General features: G+C 39.0%; 1 protein-coding gene and 1 non-coding gene across 4 annotated transcripts in view; one reads left to right on the top strand and one right to left on the bottom strand.

Annotated features, from left to right (window-relative positions):
* LOC131228031 (putative disease resistance protein RGA3) overlaps nt 1-27,356 on the top strand; it is a 103,044-nt gene that overhangs the window by 53,644 nt on the left and 22,044 nt on the right. The gene's annotated exons all lie outside the window — the stretch shown is intronic.
* LOC131228459 (small nucleolar RNA R71) lies at nt 15,089-15,195 on the bottom strand. Its single transcript, XR_009162962.1, has one exon. It is a non-coding gene; the product is annotated as a small nucleolar RNA R71 (small nucleolar RNA).

Here is a 27,356-nt window from a genome sequence, read left to right as displayed (position 1 = left end):
TTAAAATAAAAATTCTAAATTTGTATTTTTATTTTTTTTGAAATATTTTATAATAAAAATGATATTTTATTAAAAGAGTAAAAAAATATACATTTTGGAAAAAATGTTATTTTTAAATGCAAATTGAAATTTATCTGTGAAAAATAAAATTACTATATTATTAGGGAGATCCACTAATTGAACCTTTAATCAACTCTTTTTGGACAATTTAATCAGTTCAGATTGAACAGTAAATAACTTCAGATGTTTAAATCAAATTCACCAAATTCTCCCAAATTGGATCACTTGCCCTCAAATTTTGAAATCGAACGTTCAAATCCTTGATTTTGTTAGAAAAACATGAAGAATCAAGCATTTCTCACCTATTGGCACTAATTTGGTACGATTTGAACAAAAAAAAATGGAGCAAAATGCAAAAATATCACAATGTTTAAGAAAAACTTTGACAATGTTTGAGAAAAACTTAAAAAACAAAATGATGCTTTTAGAAAAAAAAAAAAATCAACATTTTAAAATTTTTGAGGAAAAAAAATAAAATATGAGAAAATTTTTTAGATTTTGAAAATAAAAATTCAGAATTTGTATTTTTAAATTTTTTTTTGAAATATATTATAATAAAACATCATGGTGATCCATGGGTTTGCCATATCCCGGGACAAATTCATCAGGTTTGTTTGGCTCGTTTGGCATATCATGGGATTTTACCATCCCATCCCTCCTAATCCCTCTTAATTTGCTTGGCAAAACAGGCCCTGAATGTATTTGGTCTATCCATGTCATCCATTCGTTTTTCTGTTTAATTTAAGGAGTTGAGCCCAAAATAACAAGTGGATCATATCACTGGAAACAATGGGGATAATAATTTCCACCGTAAAAACCTTTCTAGGCCCCACAGTGATGTTTATTTGTCATCCAACCTAGTTCATAAGATCATACAGACATAGATGAAGTTAAAACACAAATATAAGCTTAATCTAAAACTTCTAGGGCTCCCAAGAATTTTTCAAATGTAGATGTTCAATTTAATTGTATCCTGTTGTGTGGTCCTTATGAACATTGGATATGCCTCATTTTTAGTCTCAATCTGAAAATTTATCCGTTAAATTTAACGGATGGAGAGGATAAAATACATAAATTATGGTGGACCTCACAGAGTTTACTCGTAGTGAGTTACTCACTATGCAATCCACTTCAATGGTAATAAGCTATATGGGCCCATAGAAGAGTTCAAAAATCAGGCAGATCTAAAATTCAAGTGGGCCACACATCAGACAAAACAGCCGGGATGGAACATCCACCATTGGAAACTTGGTAGGACATCGGGATGATATTTGTGCCCATGGTTTTATTCGTGTGGTGAAAACCTTATTAACGGTTGAGATGGTGTATAAATATCATAATGGGTTCTAGGAAGTCTCAATGGTGGACGTTTCCATTCTCAGTATTTCACTCGGAGTGGCCTAGCTTAGTTTTGAATCTGCCTGATTTTTAAACCCCATCCCATTACGAGCTTGAGAAAATCATGAACAAAGTGGTTTTGTTACTGCATTTCTGTGGGCCCACATAGCTTCTGGTCACAAGAACTTCTCATGATGCATTTCGTCATCCATCCCTTGGCATGCATTTTGCAGTGAGGATTTTGACAACTCACGGTGCCCCTTATCAGCATACATTGTTGGGGTGGGTTTTCAATCCGTTTTGCTTCCTAAACTATGATCTCCCTGTTTTTGTTATAATCATGCCATAGATGCTATGGTAATAATGCTTCATTATTGATCCTAACCTATCATGCTTGGATTCGAATATGAGCCATTTGATCTTTAGTTCTCAATGTTCTAAATTTTCTATCCTAGACAATCATTAGTTCAGTGAATGCTTCTTAGTATAGACTAAAATATGAATAGTTTTTTTCATCATCTAAAATGTATTTCGAGTTCTAAACCCATTCTCGATGGCTATGGTATGGTGGGCACCATTCTCTATCAAAACCTTTATAGCGACTGACGCAGGTATGGACGTGATGAGGTCGATCACTATCTTCCTCAAAGTGGATAATTATTCCAATTCCACGGAGCTTTTCTATATTCTTTATAAAAATTCCTCGAATCCACGAGAAAAAATAGAAATAAATTCTAGTAAATTCAAAAATAGCTTAATTGATGATTAAAAAAAATGGAATTATATGCGTTTTTAATTGTCACTTGCACAAATGTGATTCTTTACAATTATAAGCAAACCATGATAATCCTAACAAATGGATGAATCGAAATGTTGATTGGACCTATTTTTGCGTAAATGATCTTGACCGTCCATTTTTAATTCCATTTACCGAATGGTCAAATTTACTAAATCAGTGTGATATTTTCATGGTAGTTCGTGAAATATGGATTAGACCTGATAAACCGTATTGATCAATGGTTTGGACAGTCTAGGTTCTGTATAAAAATGGGAGCACTATAACTAATTGTGTTCGTAGGCACCAGAGCATTTCTAAATAAATAAATAAAAGAGTCCTTGTGGAGCAACAACATTCACGGGAGATGTGCTGGTGTTCCCTCACGTAAAATTTTTAAAATAAAAAAAATTAAAAAATTTAGGTGTTGATACCAAAAATGAGAGGGATATAAATCTCAAGTGGACCACACCACATGATAACAATAGTGATTGGATATCCACCATTAAAACCCTCCTAAGGTCCATTGTACTTTTTATTTGACATTAAATCTATTGATTAGGTCATACATGCCCAGATGAATGGAAAAAAAATATCAGATTGATCCAAAATTGTATATGGCCCCCAAAAGTAACTTAATGGTCCACGCTCATTCAACACTGTTTCCTATAATGTGGTCCAGCTGAGATTGGGATATACCTCATTTTTTGTCTCATACCATAAAATGATATGGAAAAAAAGATGGACGGCAGGGATGAAACACATAAAACATCGTGGGGCCCACACAACACCAACCACCAGCCAAGAGCGTTGGTGTCAGCGCGAGTAGAGAGAGGGAGATATACTCTCCTCTCTCGGTCTCTCACTCTCTCTGTCTCCTGTCTGCCGCGCCCTCTCTCGGTCTCTCACTCTCTCTGTCTCCTGTCTCGCGCGCCCTCTCTCTCTCTCTCTCTCTCTCTCTCTCTCGGTCCCTCTCTCAACCGCGCCCTCTCTCTCTCTGTCTCTCTGTCGCTCTCTCTGTCTCTCTCGGTACTCTCTCTCTCTCTCTCTCGCATCCTCTCTCTCTCTCTGTCTCTCTCGGTGGATCGGTGGACCGTGATCAGGTATCTCTCTCTCTCTCTCTCTCTCTCTCTCTCTCTCTCTCTCTCTCTCTCTCTCTCTCCCTCCCTCTCTCTCTCTCTCTGACCGTTCTCACGGTTGACGGAAATCCCTAATTCTAGATTCGGGATTCGAAATCCCTAATTTCTGGATTTGGGATTCGGAATCCCTAATTTGCCTGTATGGGATTCAGATTTGAGGATTCAGAATCGAAAATCCCTGATTTTTTGATTTTTTGGGGATTCATATCTGAAAATCCTTAATTAACAGATTTGGGAATTTTTTGGGGATTCATATCTGATTTTTTGTTGAATGCAATGGGGAATGTTCTGTTATAACTCAGAGTACAAGTAATGTTGTTGTTTTATTTTGATTTAAAATCTGGTTTCAATTTTAGATTTATATGTAATAGTGTATTACATTGTGTTTTTGGATTTTCGGTAATTGGCTTTTTTTTTTTATACAAGGTTTGCCATCTCGTGCATAATATGAAAGGCGGATGTTGATGCAGCAGCAGTTAAAATAGCCATGGCTGGAGCTGGGTGTGAAAATGGTAGTAAAGTGGAACAGTAAGAAATGGCCTTCATATTGATATATTTAACATTTTTGCTTTGTGGAATAAAACTGCAAATCCTATATAAAAGAGAGGATATGTGGCTATTAGAGTCTTTTTTCTTCACTTTGAAACTGGACTTTATGGAGGATGCGTTTTGTAAGGTTTCATTAGATTGGTCTTGGTCTAATCTTTCAATCATTCTCTAACTGTTAAAAGGAAATAAATTTCCATCTAGAGTTGGTTACGAGTGTAGTTTTCTATGTAACTGTTAAAAGGAAATCAATTTCCCCCTCTCTTTTGGTGACTCAAACAGAAGAAGCCATCTCATAATTGAGGTTTTGTTATAACCTGTGTTGTTTTCTAAGTGCACATGTTTTCATTAGTATATTTATATTTTTACCAATCTATATTTTCTTTTAGGCTTTAATTTCTCGGTATCTTATGCAGGTTGCTTCAGATCATTATGGTTATTCTGTTATTGTATTTGGTGAACTCATGGAATTCCATGAAACTGATTGAATGGAAGGATCTTCTGTTGTTCATACAAGTCATGTTTCTGATTTTTGGATGAATTGGGTGTGTGAAATTGCATGGAACTGATCAAATGAACATGGAACAATGAATGGCCTAGATGTTTAAACCACATCTCGTTGGGTCCACTGTACAAAAAAAAGAAAGAAAAAAGGTTTCAATGGATGTGCATCCACTCTTAACCATTGTTTATGTTGTTGCTCACTTAAGTTGTGGATTGGCCTCATTTTCAAGCCCATGGCTCACCATGAAAGGGTATATCTAATTCATGGGATAGGTGTCTTCAAATTTTGAGGATGTGTTGCAAGAAGAAAACCTTTACTTGATTACTGAGGTAAGTTGCTGATTTTTATTTTTATTTTTCTGTTGATGAAGTATATTAAACAGCATGATTTAGGTCTTCATCAAGTTGCTGATAAAGTTGCATTTGTTGCCAGGCTATTATCATTTTGCAAAAATATTTTAGACCAATGAAATTTTAATATGACTGAAATGGACGGACAGCTGAAGGAAGCTGGTTGTCTTCATTTTCATTTTCTAAAATTTTGTTTGTCTTTTGCTTTTGAACATGCATAGAATCCTACAAGGAATTGGGAAAATACAGACCAATCTTAGACTTCTTATTGACATTCTATTTGGTTGTAAACAGGGGCACCTTCTGTGATTTGAAGCTTCATCTCATCATCAATAATGCCAGGTTTTCTCTTTTAAGTCACTAGATAAAACCCAAGATTTCTGCACCCATATTCACTCTACAACAGTCATTACTGTCTGACTGTTGCACCCTTCGTGTATTCCAGATCATATAAATGATGGGCCACATTCAAATATTGCATCAATATAGCCTATCTAATGAGTATATTGTTGTAATTTTCTCCCCAAGTGATCTTTGAAATATGAATCACGTTTTTCACAGCTCATATGTTTAGACTGAGATGATAAATTGTAGGAAAATAAAGATGGTGTATGCAAACATTTCTTGTATATCAGTCCCTCGGGAGGACATGTTGCGAGGGAAGGTGGATTGTCTGTTGACACCCTTGTGAGCTGACTTGGCATGATTTGATTGAGTCGCGTGTTGATGATAGAAATGGAAGAGTGGATTAGATGTGCCTTGGCCTCATCTAAGATGGTGCAACCCTTACCTTGAGGCCCACTTTGATGAATGTATTCATGATGCCCATCTATTTTGCTAGGTCATTTTAGCTCATGAGCTCATAAATGAAAATAAATGTGAGCTGTTGCTATGTTTTCTTTGTAAAACATCTGCTTCTTAGCTACCTATTGAAGGTTTAGGGCTTCTCCAATCTGGGAGATTTCTGGTTCATGACCTGTTAACAGTGAAGGCCATCATATCATTGGATTGAATCACAGTACTGTGGGCTCACATGTACAAACTTAAATCCTAATCAAACATATGACCGGAGCATTGCATAATACCTCTTTTTAGAATTAAAGAAAAAACAACCCCTCTTTGACTAGCCACCATTAAAATTTAAATCCTGCCCATATTTACATAGCTCAATCCATCCAAAGGTATAACAATAAAAAAGATACCATCCCACACATCAATACCAAAGTACACAACATACAATATAAGATACCCATGATTTCAAAAAGTAACCTACATAATTTTCTAGTTGAGGGAATGTGCATTTTCTAGTTGAGGGAATGACCAAAATGCAGAAATTGTGAGTTGAATGGATATACCCCTGATGGCATAAATATATCATTGTTTGTTACTTCTTTTGTTCATGAAGTGTCTGTCTTGCTCATATACTGCAGGGTACTAAGAAATTGCTTGATTTCTGACATAATCCCACAATATATTGGGACAATGACAAATCTGAAATCCTTGTAAGTTACTTTGGACAAATCTTTTATACATGCCTTTATATATTTCTTTTCCCATGCCATTGAGTGCTGACTAGGCATTGTTAGATGCACAATATTCTTAAGTTTGGATGGTCAACTCTAAATTAAGTGATGAAAACATAAAATGAAAGTTGAAGATTCAGCTCCATGAGTTGACATGCAAATCACGACCACTGTCCAGACAACTGTTTCATGGTTTGAAAGAAGTTAAATTAGGAAGGGAAGTGCAAAACTGAAGTGATTCGACGACAAATTCATGGTGATTTGGCCTTTCACTTTCATTTCTATGTTTATTTTTCTGTGTACTGGCTAATCCATCATGCTACTGGACAAGGAAAATCCTTCTGTGCATTCCATGTTCTTTACAATATACTACAGTCTTCAATCTCATGGCCTGCTATGGATGAGAACACGCATTGAATACATGTAACTTACAAATTCATTTCAGAGAGAATCTTCCCCAGTTTTTTTCTAATGATAATTTTCTCTTGTAGATAACTTACCTTTAGCAATTTGACAGGAGAAATTCCAAGCAGCTTTTCAAGACTTTCAGCGCTAGATTATGTGTAAGAAAATAGACATTCATTACCAAAATTTCACTGATTCTCTTGCTTGTAGATTATCTTTGCATTAAGTCGATGAAACTCAATCAGGCCTTGAAAGATTTGAATTTTATTTTGTATTGTGACTTGAATAAAAGATATGATGTCATTGAGAAAACCCAAAAGCCACAACTCAGTTTTTCATTTTTTCTTTTTGCAGTGGCTATAAGTACATGCCTTATCAACTTTTGGCTTGCCACGTCATGATGGAGGTGAGTTTCTTGGCTGTTAACTGGTAGCTCTTTGTTGGAAAGTATTCTTCTTCATCATGGTTATCAAACAATTCCTGTTACAACAAAAGTGGCTGATGTGCCAGTCCATGTTGGCATTGAGTTGTAGTTTGACCACCAAGTGTGTCAGGTTTTTGGGTATCACTCTGTGATTAGAGTTCATAGAGAACCCACAGACATGTTATGGAGTCACAAATCATATGCCTGTTTTCAGTGACTAGTAGAAATGATGTCACATGATTTTCAGTTCAATTAGCAGGTGTATTACAGTGCAGAAACACTCAGTGTGCCAGTGGAGATGATAGAAGGGAAGTGTGAAGCCAGAAAGAAGCATGATCTTCCATCTCTGGATGACCCTGCAATCTTTGAGCATATCTTCTTCAGTGAATACATGTATGATCCTTCCAAATGTTGGGTGGTGTAGATAAAAGAGAAAGATGGCGATGATGTTAAGATGCAAGGACAAGGAAACAAGTGTGCATGGCTATGGAACTTGACTAGAAAGTAGGTGGTAAGGAAGTTGTCGAAATAGGAAGAAGACGATGATTTTTTGTATATTTGTTTATTATGTTAAACTTATATGTATTTATGCGTGAATAAGTGTGATGCGGATAAGATTGTTTGTGTTTGGATGAATGTACTTTTATGTTTGGATGGATTTTCTTGTTTGGGTTTAGATGGATGTGAATGTGAATATGATGAAATATATTATATAACAGGTGTATATCAGGATGAATATGATGAAATATATTGTTAACAGGTGTATATTAGGAATTTTGAGCTAGAATAATTTTTTAAAAAGAGACTTTTAGCGACGAAACTTTTTGTAGCTAAAAGTTTTGTAATTTATTTTTAGCTGCGAAAATTTTTGCTGCTAAAAGTCTTGTACAATTTTTTAGTGACGAAAATTTTCGCTGCTAAAAGTCTTGTACAGTTTTTTTAGCGACGAAAATTTTCGTCGATAAAAGTGGAATGATTTTTTAGGAGCGAAAAGGTTCGCTGCTAAAAGATTGTATAGTTTTTTCGCGACGAAAATTGTCGTCGCTAAAAAACTATACAAGACTTTTAGCAGCGAAAATTTTCGCTGCTAAAAGTCTTACACAGGTTTTTAGCGACGACAATTTTCGTCGCTAAAAGTTTTGTAATTTATTTTTAGCAGCGAAAATTTCTAAAAGTTTTGTAATTTATTTTTAGCAGCGAAAATTTTCGCTGCTAAAAGTTTTGTACAGTTTTTTTAGCGACGAAAATTTTCGTCGCTAAAAAGCTTGCATTTAGCGACGATTCGAATTCTTCGCTGATAAAACGCTTCGACGTCGGTCTTTTAGCGACGAATTTAGCGACGAAAACTTTCGTCGCTAAAACTGTTTAGCTACGAAAATTTGACTTTTAGCGACGAAAATTTTCGTCGCTAAAAGTGAGATTTCTTGTAGTGAAAGGTGGGCCCCACGCGATAGATAGTCCACATTAAAGGTGAGCTCCACATGATCAACAATGGACATTGAAGGTGGTGTTGTGTTTTTTAGAATAAAAATAAATTTCAAAAATAAAAGTTATTTTTAGAAATAAATAAATTATTTGAACTTTCCAGTATAGTGTGTATAGCTAGTTGGTAATAGAAAGGGTTTTTGCTTATGCAACCAGAGTTCAAATCTCCTCGAGGATGGTGCGAAGCACCGTTTGCGCACGCACGTGCGCGGCGTAGTTTGTAGGGCTTCTTGGGTGCTTTATTAGGTGCACTTAGCACGTGCGCATCCTCGCAAGGAGTAATAAGAGCCTTAGTCTTTTTGGCACATGATCCAAACTTTTTGGGCCATGCTACAACTGGAATTGAACTAGGGTCTACCTTGATATTTTATTACTTTTTTGTTGATTGAGAGTAATTGTCACATGATTGTACATGTGACACCTATGCCACGTGTTACTTATGTGGATATAGTTTTTACTGTTGAATAACTATTTATGTTTGACTGGGTACAGAAATAACCGCCATAGGACAAAGAGTCATGTCCTTTCATTAAAGGCTATTGTTTGCTATGAATGGGTATGAATTTCTTGAAGATACACATTAGCATCTCTTCAAGAAGAAATCCATAACCTTTCAATTGATATAAATCTTGGATGCTATAATCCAGAAGTTAATACTCTTAATTCTTAATATTATATCATCTTCTATGCAATTATTCTCGATCTGATCTCTTGCTAAGTTTTTTCTAAATGTCTTAAAGGGATATCAGTGTCAAAACTAGAGATCTGTTCAACACTTAAATGTGCAAATTTTCGTGTTGAAATTTGGATTAAGAATTCATTGTATTATAAAGACAATTTGCAGATTTCCTTCATTTGCACTTGTTGGAACTTCCAGAAAAAGGACAACAAATCTGTCTTGAGAAATTGACTATTCAACTCAAGCATTAAACCTAATAGATCTGATTGTCTTGTTATCTTTTTCTTCTATCCTCCGTTGTGTACAAGAAACACTTAATTTCTAACAGGTAGTCCCCATATGATGGATGGTACACATCAAAGGCCGACCCCTAATGATATATGGTTCACATCTAAGGCAAGCCTCACATGTGGGCAACACATTGAAGGTGGGGCCCACATGATGTACAATCCACATCAAAAGCGGGCTCCACATGATGGACAATTAATAATGGTGGGCCCCACATGCTAGGTGATCCACATCAAAGTGGGCCCCACATGATGGATAATACACATTAAAAGGTTGATCCTAATGATGAGTGGCCCATATCCAAGGTAGGCCCTACATGATGGACGGTCCACACCAAAGGTAGGCTCTACATGATGGGTGGTGGATATTGAAGGTGGGCTCCACATTATGGACAATAAAATTGATGGTGGGCCCTACATAATGGATGTTGCACATTAAAGGTCGACTCCTAATGATGAATGACCCACATCCAAAGTGGGCCCCGCATGATGGGCTGCCCACATCATAGACAGGGTTCATACAATGAATAATCCACATTAAAGGTTAGCCCCACATGATGGATGGTGGATATGAGGGGGACCAAGTAAACTTGAGGGATAAGTACTCTTGACATTGGAAACTAAACATAATTTTTTTACTTTTTTTAAAAAAATTATTTTAAATTTATGATAAGTATATTGTTTACTAAACATACTTATTTGTTGAATAAGTAAAAACCAAGATAAACTACTTTTGGCATAAATAGCTTATCTAAAATAACTTCTAATCCAAACGCCCCTAAGGCAAAATGCAATGTGTAAATATTAATATAAGATCTTAGAACACACAAATATAAACTTAAACAGTCCAAATTAAGGGCCCCATTGTGGAAGGCACATAGTCCCAATACAATATTAATGACACCATTTTAACCATCTGGTCATCTCCTAGAATTTGTGGCATCAATCATTTCCCTTCCGGCTTCAAGTTTAATGGCCACCAATAACATGGTTAATTATAATTGCTCATTGTATGATGGAGCCGATGGGTTGGATAGTTTGGTTTGAGATCCACATATGTTGTTGTATGGCACATTGGTTACCTTCTCCTCAACAAATGGCCACAATGCACCCTAAGTCCAGGCCAAAGCCAGATAAATACAGATGGACCCATTCGGTCCATAGCTAGTGGCTCAAGTCATCCATCTTTCGTGTTCCATCCATGGCTCATGGCTGGAGAGCACAAGAAAAGGACTAACTAGCCACATGAATGACCTTCAAATGGATGGTCGAAGATAAAAATGGTCACCAATCAACATTTCAATGCAAAACTAACGGCTATAATAGTCCATTTAGTTTGATTAGACCCTCTAGAGTAGTCTAGACCAATCACCTAACTTTCCCATATCTAAGTATACTTTACTTTAACAAGGCTTTTTTTTTTTGGATAACAGATTATAACTGCATCATAATGTAAAAGTGTCATCATTATAATTTCACCATGTTTGCTTAAAACATATAATTTAGCACGTAAATATGCTAATGTTGATGTAATAATAAATCAATAAATGAATTTATATCATTACTATTTTTCAATACATTACAAAAGAAAATCTCTATTCAAACATAAGAGTCAAAATATTTTTTTATTGATATCTCAAAAATGTAATGGATTTTTTCGATCAAAATATCAGTTAATCAAGAGACACGTATTGTAATTTGTAAATACTACACTTTTACAAATCATTGTAGTTGTAACTTACTATCTAAAAAAGCCCAAAAAACATTCATTTAGGAATTGCCCTTAGACACACTTAAATGCAGTTAAACATACTTGTACTTTGACACCCATTTTTATACCATTAAAAGCTTTGTACTGGATCCAACCTCATTTAATAATCAAGAAGTTCATCCTTAATTGATCATAATACAAGGAAAATGAAGAAAAAAATAAAAAATAAAAATAGAGAGAGAGAGAGAGAGAGAGAGAGAGAGAGATAACTCCATTGGATCTTCTTGTTATCGACCCTAATATCGGGAATGTGTGCAATCTTAGGCCACTCCTCCCCAACCCCTTTCTTGCATCTTTCTGTTAGCCTTGGGCAGACTGAAATCTCCAATTCTTCAAGTGCTCGTAGTTACCGCAGCTACTCAAGCAAAGACACCAGCCCAAAGCAGCCTGAGATGCTGTTGAGGGTCGAATATTGTATATCAGACCCCAGTTATTGCCAGAATTTACAAACATAGTATTGTTTAACGGCCCGATTTAATTGTGTTTATGATACAGGGTGTATTTACAAGCTTGGACTGAAACAAGGTGCTAAAAGCTGAGATTTAACGGTCTAAAATCACCAAGGCAAGCGACGGACCCCAAGAGACCAAGATCGACGGATGTGCATGCCAGGAATTCAAGAAAATCTAGAAACTGAAGCTCAAATGGCCCGAAAGACATCCAGAATACAAGATCACAGGGTTCCCACCATCCGTTCAGCTCAAAAATTTATACATCGCCCGAGGACCATAAATTAACTATACACGTCAAATTTCATCCATTCAATCCCTGTACAAGTGTCCCAACGGACAGATCAGCCACTAAAATCATGATTTGGGGCCCACCAGATCTTTGGATATGTCTCAATTTTATTCTGAACCCTGTAAATGAGGTTCTAAAGAGGATGGACGGAGTAGATTTGTCACAAACATCTCCGTGGGACCTACATGTACAGTGTGTGTGCATGTACTGAAGTGCACTGGGCGTACACCGAATATTCAAAAGTGGGTCAGCAAGCGCTGACCGACCCTTCTTCTCAAATCCGGACTCTTTCACAGCAGCGAACGTGGGTCCGCCGGTTCCTCTCAGTGGGGCCCACTCCGCTTCCAAAGCATCAATCGAGACCGTCCATTGTGTGCATAGGTGGGGTATTTACCTCACCAAGGTAGCCTCTTGAGACCAGGTAAGATGTTTCAGAATCTGAACCGTTAAAGGCACGATGAACGACGGAGTAGAAGATATTATGGGCCACATAGAATTTGCTCCAAAAATAGTGATTCCCACCTGTTTTTTCGAGCAGAATCCAATGGACGGCTTAGATTTCCCAACAAAGCAGTGAAGTGGGCCCCACCATCGTCACAGCGTCAATGACGCTACTCTGTTTTGCGTCCGGAAAAGCCGGGATTTCCGTGCGGTTTTGGCCCACTATAGCTGATCAGAGGTATGATCCAAACCATCCATCGTGTACCTCGTCCAGAGATTTTCCAAGGGACGTTATCTATTTGGAAAGAATGTGAGGGAAGTGGAAGACTTTTTCTTCCATTTTCTTGGCTGCGGAAACGCCTACGCACCGGCCTTGTTGTGTAAGGAGTCTTCCGGCTCGTGAAACTTCCGCAGGGAGTGCGGAAATCCCTCCCCGACGACAGTTCTATAAAGAGAAGGAAGGTGGAAGCAGAGGGGGGAGAGCACATTTTTGGAGGGACGTGAGGAGTTGGGCTTGGACGGCTGCACAAGTGGAAGGAAGGAAGGAAGCTGGAGGCTGGAACAGGAGAGAGAGAGAAAGAGGAGAGAGGTTTTTCTAGACTTTAAAACATTTGCTGTGTTCCTTCTTTTTCTTTGGTTTATTTGTTTATTTTAGCCCATTCATGTGTGGCTAAACCCCTTAGCTAGGGCTAAGAGATGAAGCCTGTAGTGAGATGAGAGGTTTTACTCTTTGCTATTAATGTAAATTCATGGACTGAATTTGTTTTTATCTGATTATGGAAGGAATGTTTTTAGTCGTTAATGGTCTGTTGTGACTGAAGTTACAATGGGTCTGCAATGGCCTTGAATATTTCCTTTTTCCTTTTTTATGACGCTAGGAAGCCCTGTTGTTCACCATCGTCTCCTGGGCATGGTTAGATGATGGTACCCTTCCTGACCTTCATGGCATATTGATTGGTTGGTAATTAGTATAATTCTTTTGTTAACTTTGTCTCCTGGGCATGGTGTGGTGATGGAATCCATTCTAATTCATATACCTGTCATCTCTTTAAAATTATATCAGAAGAAGTTCAGTTTAATTTTCATGATTTTTGAAGCAGGCATAAGATCTCCCTGATCTCTACAAGTGGATCCTCTGAATCCCTAGTTTCCTTCCTCTGAATTCCTTAAAGTTTTAGATAATTATTCCACAATTATTCCTTAAAATTCTATTTGGTTAGATCACATCTTAGTCTAGTTCTAGTTCTACTTGGTTTCAGATAACGTACAGGTATCAGTCCCTGTGGATTCGACCTCGGTCTTACCGAGTTTATTACTACATCACAACCATATACTTGGGGAGTGAACAAGTTTTTGGCGCCGTTGCCAGGGACTGACGGCTACGTTTTTCTGAAATTAATTAGTTTTAGAATTAGGTTAGGATTAAGATTTTACTTACTTTAGGATAAAAGTTTTTCTTTTATTTTATTCTATTGTTTTTAGAACTTAACCTGTTTTCCTGTTTTGTAGGATCCTGACATAAGTTCTTAAATTGATAATTCCTTCCTAATTTCTCTACTTTTTTTTGTTTTTAGAATTAAGGTTTAAATCTTAAAATTTTCTAATTCTAATATTTTTCAATTTATAGGAAATAGTTTATTCCTCTTTTGTTTTTAGAAACTTGGTTAGTTATTCCCCTTTTTAGAAATTAACTTTCTATTATTTTTAGTTACTTTCTAATTGTAGAATTTTAGTTTAGAAACTAACCTTTCTATTTTGTATGCCTTTAAGATAGAGATTTCTAATTCGGTACACTCCTTCTCTACTTTCTATTTTTCAGTTCTCTTTTTAATTTACTTTCTAGTTTAGGGCTCTCTTCTTTTAGAAGCTAGTTCACTTCTATCTTTCTTTTAACGGATTGTTCTTCTCTTTTTAGAATCTAACTTATTCTGTTTTATTTTGCAGGTTTTTAACTCAGGACTCCAATTTGGTAATTTCTTTCCAACTCTCTCTTTCTTCCTAGATTTTCTTTTCCCTTCTTAGGATTAGGCTTTGAATTTAGTTGAGGGCTGTGAGTGTTTCATACCCAAGTGGACCCGTGACAACACTCGACGTCTCTTGACTGAAGGAAGATTGGTTGAGGGGTTGACTATCCATCGCAGGACTAGACACCGCTCGAAATCCCCTGAGTTAACTGAAGTTATGGCTGAAGACCAACCTCCTCTACTTCCACCCAGGGTGGAGGATACCCAAGATGAAAATGAGGTGCAACAGGCACCCCCGCCTCGTACTTTACGAGATTATCTACAACCGGCGGGAGCGAGTACGCCCTCATGCATGATTTTCTCTGAAAACACAGGACAAATGGACATCAAGCCAGGAGTTATCCAACTCCTTCCCAAATTCCATGGACTTGAATCAGAAAGCCTATATTTACATTTAAAAGAGTTCGATGAGATTATAGCTACATTATGTTTTCTTAATGTATCTGAGGATACAATTAGGCTGAAACTCTTTCCTTTTTCCTTAAAAGAGAAAGCTAAGACGTGGTTACATTCACTGCGTCCTAGATCCATTGGCACATGGAACGACATGCAGAGGGAATTCATAAAAAAATTCTTCCCACATCATAAAACGATTACCCTCAGAAAAGCGATCATGAACTTTGCCCAAAAGGAAGATGAAACATTCTTCCAATGTTGGGAAAGGTTCAAAGATTTGGTTAGTTCATGCCCACAACACGGATTTGAAACGAGCGCATTACAAATTTTTTCTACAATGGACTGACATCTTCCATGCGCCAAATGGTTAAAACAATGTGTAATGGAGAGTTTATTAATAAAGATGTCGACGAGGTATGGGACTACCTCGACAGTTTGGCTGAAAAAACACAATCTTGGGACTATTACCCAAAGTCGAACACCACGTCTAGGCCGACTCAATTAAAGGAGAAAGGTGGATTATATCTCTTGAAAGAAGACGATGATCTCAAGTGTAAAGTGACTACGCTCACAAGGAAAGTTGAAGCCATGAAAGGAAAGAAGGATAAGGTTAATGAAATTGTTTGCAGCATCTGTGATTGCAACATTCATACAACTGAAAATTGTCCTACAATACCCGCCTTTCGAGGAGTGTTGAATGAACAAGCCAATGCCGTAAACAACTATCAAAGACCTTTTACTGGACCTAACTCCAATACATACAATCCTGGTTGGAAAAATCATCCAAACTTTAGTTGGAGGAATGGACAAACGGCTACTCCTCTAGGTTTCTTCAATCAAAATCCAAATCAAGTGAAACCTCAAGAGGAACCGGTTCAAAATTCCATACAAGAGCTGGCTCAGGCTATGCGGGGAATTACAGATTTTATGCAAAAGATAGATTCTCGTATTACGGTTATAGAAAAGGGGATGCTTCCTGCACAACCTCTCCCCAATCCTAAACCACAGTACGAGATTAATGATCCCAGTTCTTCAAATCAGATGGGGCACGCTAAATCCATCACCACTCTTAGGAGTGGAAAGATTATTGATAAAACTCCTCCGGTTAGGCCTGAAAAGCCTCAAGAACCAGAAGAGGACAACAATGATGGAGCTAGTGATGCCCCACAAAAATTAGAATCGGAACTTCTAGAGAAGCCAGTTGCTCCATTCCCCCAACGGTTGGTTTCACCAAAACCTCTCTCTAACTCTCAGGATATCCTAAAGGTGTTGAGACAAGTGAAAGTCAACATTCCTCTACTAGATGTCGTGAAACAGATACCTTCATATGCCAAATTCCTGAAAGACTTATGCATGACCAAAAGACGACAAAGTATTCAAAAGAAAATTTTCTTGACTGAGAAAGTGAGTGCCATCCTAAAGCAAGACGTGCCACAGAAATTCAAAGATCCCGGTAGCCCAACCATATTATGTGTAATCGGGAACCATCGAATTGATCACGCACTTCTTGACTTAGGAGCGAGCGTCAATCTGATTCCTTACTCGGTATACAAACAGTTAGGTTTGGGTGAATTAAAACCCACCCTAACCACAATACAACTTGCTGATCGCTCTGTTCGTGTACCAAGAGGGATAATTGATGATGTGTTGGTCCAAGTTGATAGATTTTACTACCCTGTAGATTTTATCATCTTGGACACCGAACTCATCAATAACATAAGCACTCAGATCCCCGTCATTCTTGGCCGCCCATTCCTTGCCACTTCAAATGCAATTATCAATTGCAGGAATGGTGTCATGACTATGTCTTTTGGAAATATGACATTGGAGTCAAACATATTTTCCAATAACGGCAGAAACTTAGAGGATGATGACGATTTCCACGACATTAACATGATTAACTCTTTCGTGGAAGATACGACACGTCTAACCTTATCCTCCGACCATCTAGAGACGTGCCTGGCCCATGTCCATGATTTTGATGATGACATGATTAGGGAGACGAGCGCCTTGCTTGATACTACACCGGTACTTGAAGTTAACTGGTGGAGGCCACAATTTAAAGAATTGCCACAAACCGATGTAGTGCCTCTACCGTCTAACCTCAAGCCGCCGAAGCTTGACCTAAAAACTTTGCCCTCTGATTTGAAATATGCCTATTTAGGTCAAGATGAGACATACCCGGTGGTGATCTCTGCCCACCTAGAGAAAGAACAGGAGAGTATGCTCATATCTACTCTCATTGAGCATAAAGGAGTCCTGGGATGGACGATAGCGGACCTCAAGGGAATCGATCCCTCGATTTGTACTCACCGCATATATCTTGAGGATAATGAAAAAATCGCTCGGCAACCACAACGTAGACCTGAAGGAAGTGGTTAAAGCCGAGGTTCTTAAACTATTGGACGTGGGTATTATATACCCTATATCTGATAGTCAATGGGTGAGTCCAACTCAAGTGGTCCCTAAGAAGTCCGGAATCACCATCGTAGCCAATGCTAATAATGAACTCGTGCCAACTAGAGTCACTACTGGTTGGAGAATGTGCATTGACTACAGGAAGTTGAATACCGTCACGAGGAAAGACCACTTTCCTTTACCATTCATTGATTAGATCCTGAAAAGGCTAGCTAGTCATTCCTATTATAGTTTCTTTGACGAGTATTTGGGATACAACTAGATAGAGATAGCCCCTGAAGACCAGGAAAAGACCACATTTACATATCCTTACGGCACCTTTGCCTATCGAAGGATACCAATCGGACTATGTAATGCCCCTGCCACCTTTCGGCGATGTATGCTTAGTATATTTTCTGATATGGTGGGGCAATATCTAGAGGTCTTCATGGATGATTTCTCTGTTTACGGTCCATCTTTCAGCAAGTGCTTGGAAAGTCTTAAATGTGTGCTGAAAAGATGTGAAGAAAAGAACTTGGTACTTAATTAGGAGAAGTGTCATTTCATGGTTCAGAAGGGAATTGTCCTTACGTAAATCATTTCGTCGAAAGGAATCGAGGTAGATAAGGTAAAAATCGATCTTATCTCTAACCTACCTCCACCCAAAAACATCAGAGACGTGCGATCCTTCTTAGGACACGCAGGATTTTACAGGCGATTCATAAAGGACTTTAGTCTCCTCTCTCATCCTTTATGTAATTTTCTTCAAAAGGATGCTCCATACGAGTGGACTGAGCAATGCCAGGAAGCTTTCACCAAGCTTAAGGGCACGTTAACCACTGCACCTATCATGCAGCCACCCGACTGGAGCCTTCCTTTTGAGCTTATGTGCGATGCTTCTGATTATGCTCTTGGGGCGGTCCTAGGCCAGAGAAAAGATAAGAGGCCCTACGTCATTCATTACGCGAGTAGGACTCTAAATCCTGCCCAAGTGAACTACTCGACTACGAAAAAGGAACTCTTAGCCGTAGTGTTCGCCTTGGATAAATTTAGGTCCTACCTAATCGGATCCAAGATCATTATCTATACAGATCATGCGGCACTGAAGTATCTTCTTTCTAAAAATGATTCTAAGCCCCGCTTGATACGATGGATTCTTCTACTCCAAGAATTTGATTTGGAAATTAAAGATAAAAAGGGAGTAGAAAACGTTGTGGCCGATCACCTTTCTCGCCTTAATACCTCTGATCCCCTTGAGATGACCCATATCAACGACATGTTCCCTGATGAACAACTGTTCCGAGTCTCCCATTCACCTTGGCTCGCCGATATTGCTAATTATCTTGCTACAGGTGCCATACCGACACAGTGGACTGCGCAAGATAAGAAGAAATTCTTCACCGAGGTGCGTAACTTTTTCTGGGATGATCCTTATTTATTTAAATATTGCCCAGACCAAATCCTAAGGAGATGTGTACCAGACGAAATATTACCCATCCTTTTGTCATTCTCAAGCTGTGGTGGTCACTTTTCTGCTAAAAAGACCACGGCCAAGATTCTGCAGTGTGGCTTTTACTGGCCCACTATGTTTAGGGACACTCAGGAGTTTTGCAAAGCTTGTGAGCGTTGTCAGAAATTGGGAGCATTGTCCCGTCGAAATATGATGCCTTTGAATCTCATCCTTATCATTGAAGCATTTGATTGCTGGGGCATCGATTTCATGGGACCATTCCCCCAATCTTTTGAAAATCTGTATATTTTGCTCGCTGTGGATTATGTCACTAAATGGGTCGAAGCGATTCCGTGTCGAACTAATGACCATCGCACGATCATTAAATTCCTAAAAGAAAACATCCTTTCTTGATTCGGAACGCCTCGAGCCATCATTAGTGATGGAGGCTCACACTTTTGCAATAAACCATTTGAGAGCTTAATGAAGAAATATGGTATCTCTCACAAGGTGAGCACCCCGTACCATCCACAGACAAGTGGACAAGCTGAGATTTCCAATAGGGAGATCAAACATATCCTAGAGAAAACGGTTAACCCTGATCGTAAGGATTGATCAATCCGATTGACCGATGCCTTATGGGCATACCGTACTGCCTTTAAAACCCCTATTGGAATGTCTCCCTTTAGACTTGTCTATGGGAAAGGTTGTCACTTGCCTGTGGAGCTGGAACATAAAGCGTACTGGGTGATCAAAAATCTTAATTTCAATCTGGACAACGCTGGCTCGCTACGCAAACTTCAATTGAATGAACTTGAGGAAATCCGGAATGATGCGTACGATAATTCTAGAATTTACAAGGACAAGATGAAAGCATTTCATGACCAACACATTTTACGAAAATCATTCACGCCTGGTCAGAAGGTCCTTTTGTACAATTCTCGATTACATCTCTTTCCGAGTAAGCTTCGATCTCGTTGGACCGGCCCTTACATTGTTGTCACTGGTTTTCCGCATGGGGCCGTTGAGATAAGAGATCCCGACAATGGCAAGGAGTTTAAAGTTAATGGACATCGATTGAAACCATTTGTCGAGAAATTTGATTCAGAGGACATGTCCATGCCTCTGACTGATCCTGTTTTCCAGGATTGATCTCCTAGTCTGATGGAGGTATAGGTAGGTTTCCTGTTTTCTTAGGACTAGGGTAGTTACTTTATTTGTCTGGCTGAAGATGGTAAACTTAGCGCTCCTGGGAGGCAACCCAGCTCTTCATTTCATTTCATTTTTTTAGTTCAATGTTTGTGGGTAACATTACTGCAAACCCTCACGATACTACAACTCGTCCACTAGGGGCAACCTAGGGGTTTAAAGGCTTGTTGCATACGCTAAATGTAATCGAGAGCACCTACGAAAGTGGTATAGGTAGGATTTTATTTTTGTTATTTTATTTTACTTTTGTTGGTTTCTCTCTTGTACTGACCCCCTTTTACGTAAATATATATGGAAAGCCTCTTGATTCTTTCAGGTATTATCTTCCCATCACTTCTCATTTACTTATTTTGTCCCATGTGCATTGCATGCTTATTTCTTTTACATTGAGGACAATGTAGATTTTAGGTTGGGGGTGGGAGATTAGGTTTCTTAATCAGTGTTTTCTTAGTCTTGAGCAGAAATTGTGAAAATTTTTAAATTTTTCTAGAATTTCGTATGAATTCGAAGCGATTTTGACGGCCATCTTGGATTTAGAATTACAAGATAAGTGATGTTGGAATTGATGACTCTTGGATTCAACTATTTGTTAGATTTCACAGTTAAGTTAGAACTATTAATCCATGATTAGAAGTTTTAAACATTGATTGAATCATAATTTTACATGTCACATCTCGCTTACACATTAAGGTTTCATTCGATATTGAAGGATTAATTTGGTGATCACTAAGCTTGAAAGGAACCAACTTGAGAAATTGAAAAGATTGGGCGAATGGTTTTCACCATAGGTTTGCTCCCTACAGGTGAAGGTTTGATTCCCCAAGGTTGACATTCATAAACTTTTTGGCGACCGGTCTTTACCATAGGTTTGCTCCCTATAGGTGTAGATTCGATTCTCCTCCTTGGCTGTACTTTTAAAAAAGTTGACATAGTGTGAAAATCATCAAAAGCTGGAAGAATGAATCAAGCTTTGGTTTAGGTGTTGGTTATCATGAATTCTCTTGTGGTTACCAATGATATCCTGAAATAGAGAAGTGAATTTTAATAATGTTAAGCCGAGATTACACTATACACTCATGGAACTCAATATTTAGAATCGTTCTAATTAATGGATTAATATTTGAGCTTGATTATGAAGTACCGTGAGCTTGATTCCAGGAGAAAGTAATGCCAACATTCATGAATCTTAGAATTCGAGTATCTGAATTGTTTTTCATAAATCTCTTGAGTTTGTAGAAATTGTCCTGTAATTCTCAATTTATTTTTTCACATACCTTGCTCGGGACTAACAAGATGCTGGTTGGGGGTTGTGTTGAGGGTCAAATATTGTATATCAGACCCTGTTATTGCCTGAATTTTCAAACATGTATTGTTTAACGGCCCGATTTAATCATGTTTATGATACAGGGTGTATTTACAAGCTTGGACTGAAACAAGGTGCTAAAAGCTGAGATTTAACGGTCTAAAATCACCAAGGCAAGCAACGGACCCCAGGAGACCAAGATCGATGGATGTGCATGCCAGGGATTCAAGAAAATCCAGAAACTGAAGCTCAAATGGCCCGAAAGACATCCGGAATACAAGATCACAGGCTTCCCACCATCCGTTCAGCTCGAAAATTTATACATCGCCCGAGGACCATAAATTAACCGTACACGTCAAATTTTATCCGTTCAATCCCTGTACAAGTGTCCCAACGGACAGATCAGCCATTAAAATCATGATTTGAGGCCCACCAGATCTTTGGATATGTCTCAATTTTATTCTGAACCCTGTAAATGAGGTTCTAAAGAGGATGGACGGAGCAGATTTGTCACAAACATCTCCGTGGGATCTACATGTACAATGTGTGTGCATGTACTGAAGTGCACCGGGCGTACACCGAATATTCAAAAGTCGGTCAGCAAGCGCTGACCGACCCTTCTTCTCAAATTCGGACTCTTTCACAGCAGCGAATGTGGGTCCACCGGTTCCTCTCAGTGGGGCCCACTCCGCTTCCAAAGCATCAATCGGGACCGTCCATTGTGTGCATAGGTGGGGTATTTACCTCACCAAGGTGGACTCTTGAGACCAAGTAAGATGTTTCAGAATCCGAACCGTTAAAGGCATGATGAACGGCGGAGTAGAAGATATTGTGGGCCACTTAGAATTTGCTCCAAAAATAGTGATTCCCACCTGTTTTTTCGAGCAGAATCCAATGAACGGCTTGGATTTCCCAACAAAACAGTGAAGTAGGCCCCACCATCGTCACAGCGTCAATGACGCTACTCTGTTTTGCGTCCGGAAAAGCCGGGATTTCCGTGCGGTTTTGGCCCACTATAGCTGATCAGAGGTATGATCCAAACCATCCATCGTGTACCTCGTCCAGAGATTTTCCAAGGGACGTTATCTATTTGAAAAGAATGTGAGGGAAGTGGAAGACTTTTTCTTCCATTTTCTTGGCTGCGGAAACGCCTACGCACCGGCCTTGTTGTGTAAGGAGTCTTCCGGCTCGTGAAACTTCCGCAGGGAGTGCGAAAATTCCTCCTCGACGACAGTTCTATAAAGAGAAGGAAGGTGGAAGCAGAGGGGGGAGAGCACAGTTTTGGAGGGACGTGAGGAGTTGGGCTTGGACGGCTGCACAAGTGGAAGGAAGGAAGGAAGCTGGAGGCTGGAACGGGAGAGAGAGAGAAAGAGGAGAGAGGTTTTTCTAGAATTTAAAACATTTACTATGTTCCTTCTTTTTCTTCTTTTTCTTTGGTTTATTTGTTTATTTTAGCCCATTCATGTGTGGCTAAACCCCTTAGCTAGGGCTAAGAGGTGAAGCCTGTAGTGAGATGGGAGGTTTTACTCTTTGCTGTTAATGTAAATTCATGGACTGAATTTGTTTTTATCTGATTATGGAAGGAATGTTTTTAGTCGTTAATGGTCTATTGTGACTGAAATTACAATGGGTCTGTAATGGCCTTGAATATTTTCTTTTCCCTTTTTTATGACGCCAGGAAGCCCTGTTGTTCACCATCGTCTCCTGGGCATGGTTGGATGATGGTACCCTTCCTGACCTTCATGGCATGTTGATTGGTTGGTAATTAGTATAATTCTTTTGTTAACTTTGTCTCCTGGACATGGTGTGGTGATGGAATCCATTCTAATTCATATACCTGTCATCTCTTTAAAATTATATCAGAAGAAGTTCAGTTTAATTTTCATGATTTTTGAAGCAGGCATAAGATCTCCCTGATCTCTACAAGTGGATCCTCTGAATCCCTAGTTTCCTTCCTCTGTATTCCTTAAAGTTTTAGATAATTATTCCACAATTATTCCTTAAAATTCTATTTGGTTAGATCACATCTTAATCTAGTTCTAGTTCTACTTGGTTTCAGATAACGTACAGGTATCAGTCCCTGTGGATTCGACCTCGGTCTTACCGAGTTTATTACTACATCACAACCCTATACTTGGGGAGTGAACAGATGCTTAAAGCCCAAAGCGCCTTTAGCTGTCCTAACCCATCAGGCAATTCATAGCAATTCTTGATTTCAAGCCTCTCGAGCTGCTCCAATCCTTCAGGCAAATACATATGTATTTTGCAGCCTTGGATTGCAAGATTCTTCAAAGCCATGAGATGTCCCAATGCATTGGGAGGCAGTAATACTCGATCTGGAAGGTTCAGTACCGTTAAAAACTTGAGACTGAAGAGGTCCGGCAATGGCCATGATAAGATTTGGCCATCGATAACCAAATCTTCGAGTGATGGAAGATGACATGATAGCTTGGTCACTTTGGGACACTTAGTAATTTCTAGTATCCTTAGGCTTTGAGGAAGCTGGTGGGGCAACCTCTTCAACTTGGGGCACTGCCTGATAATCATTGGATTAGCGACGGCATTGCGACGGTCTCCTTGTTGTCATTTTCCACTGTCAACTGCCTCTTCTTCTAATTTGACAGTGATTCGAAAGACAATTCCTCAACTTTAGGAATGTTAATCTCTTCGAACTCTTGCCATTGTCACTTCCCCACAAAACTCACGGTCCACCATCTTTACCTCATCACTCTCCGATATATAGAGATATCGAAGAGACGGTAAATGCGCAAGGGCAGGCAGCTGGCTACAATTTTCACAATGTGATAGTGTCACCCTGATTAGGCCGGCGAAGAACAGATTGCCAATCCAACTAGGGAACCTAGAACCAGGATAATAGATTATTTCCAACTCTTTCAAATTCATTTGAGGTAGTCGAAGCCCTTCGAATATGGCGTCCAGCCTCCCCAACTCTTCGAAACCTAGCTTCGGCATCTTCATCTCACAACTTGTTAATATACCATCAAACACTGGCTTAGGACCAACATCCCAATGTAAAGAGAAGCTACGAAGGTGGGATGTCCTCTCTAACTCTGCCTCTCTGGCCTCATCCACGCTCGCTACTTTCTCCAAGATCCTGATCGACAGCTCCCCTTCGATATGGTTAAGGTCTTTCAGTTCTCCAATCCTACATTCACCACCCTCGCCCCCAACAACGAACATATCCAACGTCCGAAGGGAGCTTTATCTCCTTAATCCTTCTGGTAATAATCTCAAGCTATAAGTGCCTTGAACTTGAAGATGTCTAAGGCAAACTATTTTATACATTCCACTTGGTAATTTCTTTAGGCTGTTACACCATTGGAGTTTTAAGGTTTGTAGATTACAGAGGTCAGTCACCGATTCAAGCAACTCGATTATGTTAGACCAGGAGAGATCAAGGCACTGTAATTGTTTTAATTTACCAATTGAACTTGACAATATTTGAGGAAAGGAGCCACTTAGATCCAACGTCCTGAGATGAAGCAGACGGTGGAATAGACTGTCGAGGATGGCCTCGACTTCGGCTGGTGCAGAGAGTAAGAGCGTGCACAATTTCTTCACACTGAATAATGGGGTGAGATCATATGATACGACATCGTCAAGAATCAATGATAGATGGCGGCCTGGCTTCCCAATCTCCAAACTGCCACATTCCCCTTTTGCGACGAAATGAGCGAGATCATGCACTAGATCATGCATCTTAAAGGTGATGACACCAACGTCATCGTCTTCTATACTTTCAAACAATGAGCAGCCTACTAGATGATTGAAGTAGTCTTTGCCGACATCTTCCACCACTCTCCTTCTGTTGGGTCGGATGAGATTTTGGGCCATCCACAGCTTGATCAATTTATCTTTCTCTATCTTACAGTCTTTCAGGAATACAGAGCAATATGCAAAGCATCACTTCAAATGCGCAGGCAAATGGCAGTAGCTCAACCAGAGTGTCGGTGGAATGCCACTTTCGATGTCCATAAATCCCACATTTCACTCTCCAAGACCGATCGCCAATCTTGTTCTGTTCTCTTGAAGCGCAAGAGACACCCTACCATCTTCACTGCAAGAGGAACGCCTTTGCATTTCTTAAGAATTTCCCTACCGATCCCTTCCAGCTCCGGTTCCACTTCCGTTCCCCTTCCAACAAAAGCATTGGAATAGAACAAGGACAAAACTTGCTCTCCGATAAAGCATCCAAATCATATATGTAAGCAGAGTCCATTACCATTGCAGCTTTGAGGCGGCCAACCATTGCAGCTTTGAGGCGGCCAGTGGTGGCTAGAATTCTGCTTTCGTCTTCATTCCGAACATCATCCAACACTAGTAAAAACTGCGACCCGTCCAAACATCGATGAAGACTCCGCCGCATTGAGTCCAAGTTGGATGGATCGTTGCAGGACCAGTTTGAAGATTGTATGATCTTATAGGTGAGCTTGGTCACATCCAAATCATCTGACATACAGACCCAAATTGTTTTATCAAAGTGTCTCTTCACCCTCTCGTCGTTACAGATGAGCCTAGAGCATTGTCTTGCCGATTCCCCGAATTCCAACTACAGAAATGAGAGGACAATCTTCACTAACCAACTTGCTTACTATACATTCTACATCTTGGTTCCTGCCGAAAATCTCTGGTTCGTAGGTAGTTGAGGGGACCACCAGAAATTCTTCCATCCCAGCCATTGGAATTTCTTTAAATTGGTACATGTTCTTTTCATTGGCGAGCTGGTCTAGTTTTTCTTTAATTTCATTTACCATCTGTTGGATGTGATCACTTGATGCGGAAGAACGTGCTCTTTTGGCGGCGCAAATACCTGTAAGTGAAAACATGTTAATCAGATCCAATAACCATCAATCAAATGAAATGAATTCAAACATGATTGTTAATCTAGCAATACCATGTTTGTGGGCATTTGATATGAGAGAATCTATCCGCCATATATCGATCATGTCATCTACGTCGTGGGCCACATCTTGTAGCCTTGATAGCCACTCTCTCACTGCCACTTCGCTTGCTTGTTTCATCTCTGCATCTTCAAGCACGGGTAGGATCGATGCAAATGTCGCGGAAAGAGATTGGAGATTGTCGGCAGCACTGGCCAACCAGCTCACATTGTCTTGAATGATGGTGTCCAAGTTCTCCAATGCAACGGTGATTAGTGCATGGGCCATGCTGCTAATGGGATGAAGAGGAGAGAACGGTGAGAAATAGAGATGCAGAGCTTTGGTGTGTGTATATCTATTTCAGTTGTGCCCTTTTTTATAGGCGTTGGAAGAGCTTACAAGAGAAGCTTTTGAATTGTTCATGTATTACAGCTTACAAGAGAAGCATCTCAGCTGTCATGATTTTTATTTTTATTTTTTTCTTTTTAATTTGGATCATTGGTCTAGATTCTTATGTGAGTTCTACACCATTTGCAAAATGATGATGACTCTTCAAGAATCCAAACTGTCCAATAATTTACACAACCATCTGAAAAATTGCACCAGGAAGATAATATTAGCAATGTGAGTTTTTCTCCTTTGAATTTGGACCACTGGTTATTTTACGTTTAACCATCTATTTGATTGCCATTAGTCGTATGGTTGGCATTGCTGGATCAGTGTGATTTTTAGATATATGCTCCATTGGAAATGGGACCCACATTTAATATCGTCTAGATAATGCAGAACTACTATAACCGTTTGATTTTTTAAATTTTAGCAAATACACGGTAAATAAACAATTATTACCTTTTTCACTGTTTTGAAAATACGCTGACATTTTTCTTTGAAAACTGGTCTAAAAGGATTCGTTTAAATTTATGAGCCTACCGTGATGTATATTACATTTCCACGCCATCCATCTTTTTTATCAGAACATTTGAAGGGATGAGCCGAAAAATAATGCAAATCCAACACTCAAATGACTCACACTAAAGAAAACAGTGGCCTCGAGAAGATTTTAAGTGTAGGTGTTCAGTTCACTTTTTCACGTGGGGTTGATACACTTGAGCTTTGGATTTGCTTTTCTGTTTTTTTTTTTTTTTGAATAATTTATACCTTAAATGTACGTAGCTGGCACATATTTCACAGATAGACTCTTGAATAA

Source organism: Magnolia sinica, chromosome 15 (assembly GCF_029962835.1).
Source record: "Magnolia sinica isolate HGM2019 chromosome 15, MsV1, whole genome shotgun sequence".
NCBI classification, from domain to species: Eukaryota; Viridiplantae; Streptophyta; class Magnoliopsida; order Magnoliales; family Magnoliaceae; genus Magnolia; species Magnolia sinica.
This window is presented reverse-complemented; position numbering and strand designations above follow the sequence as displayed.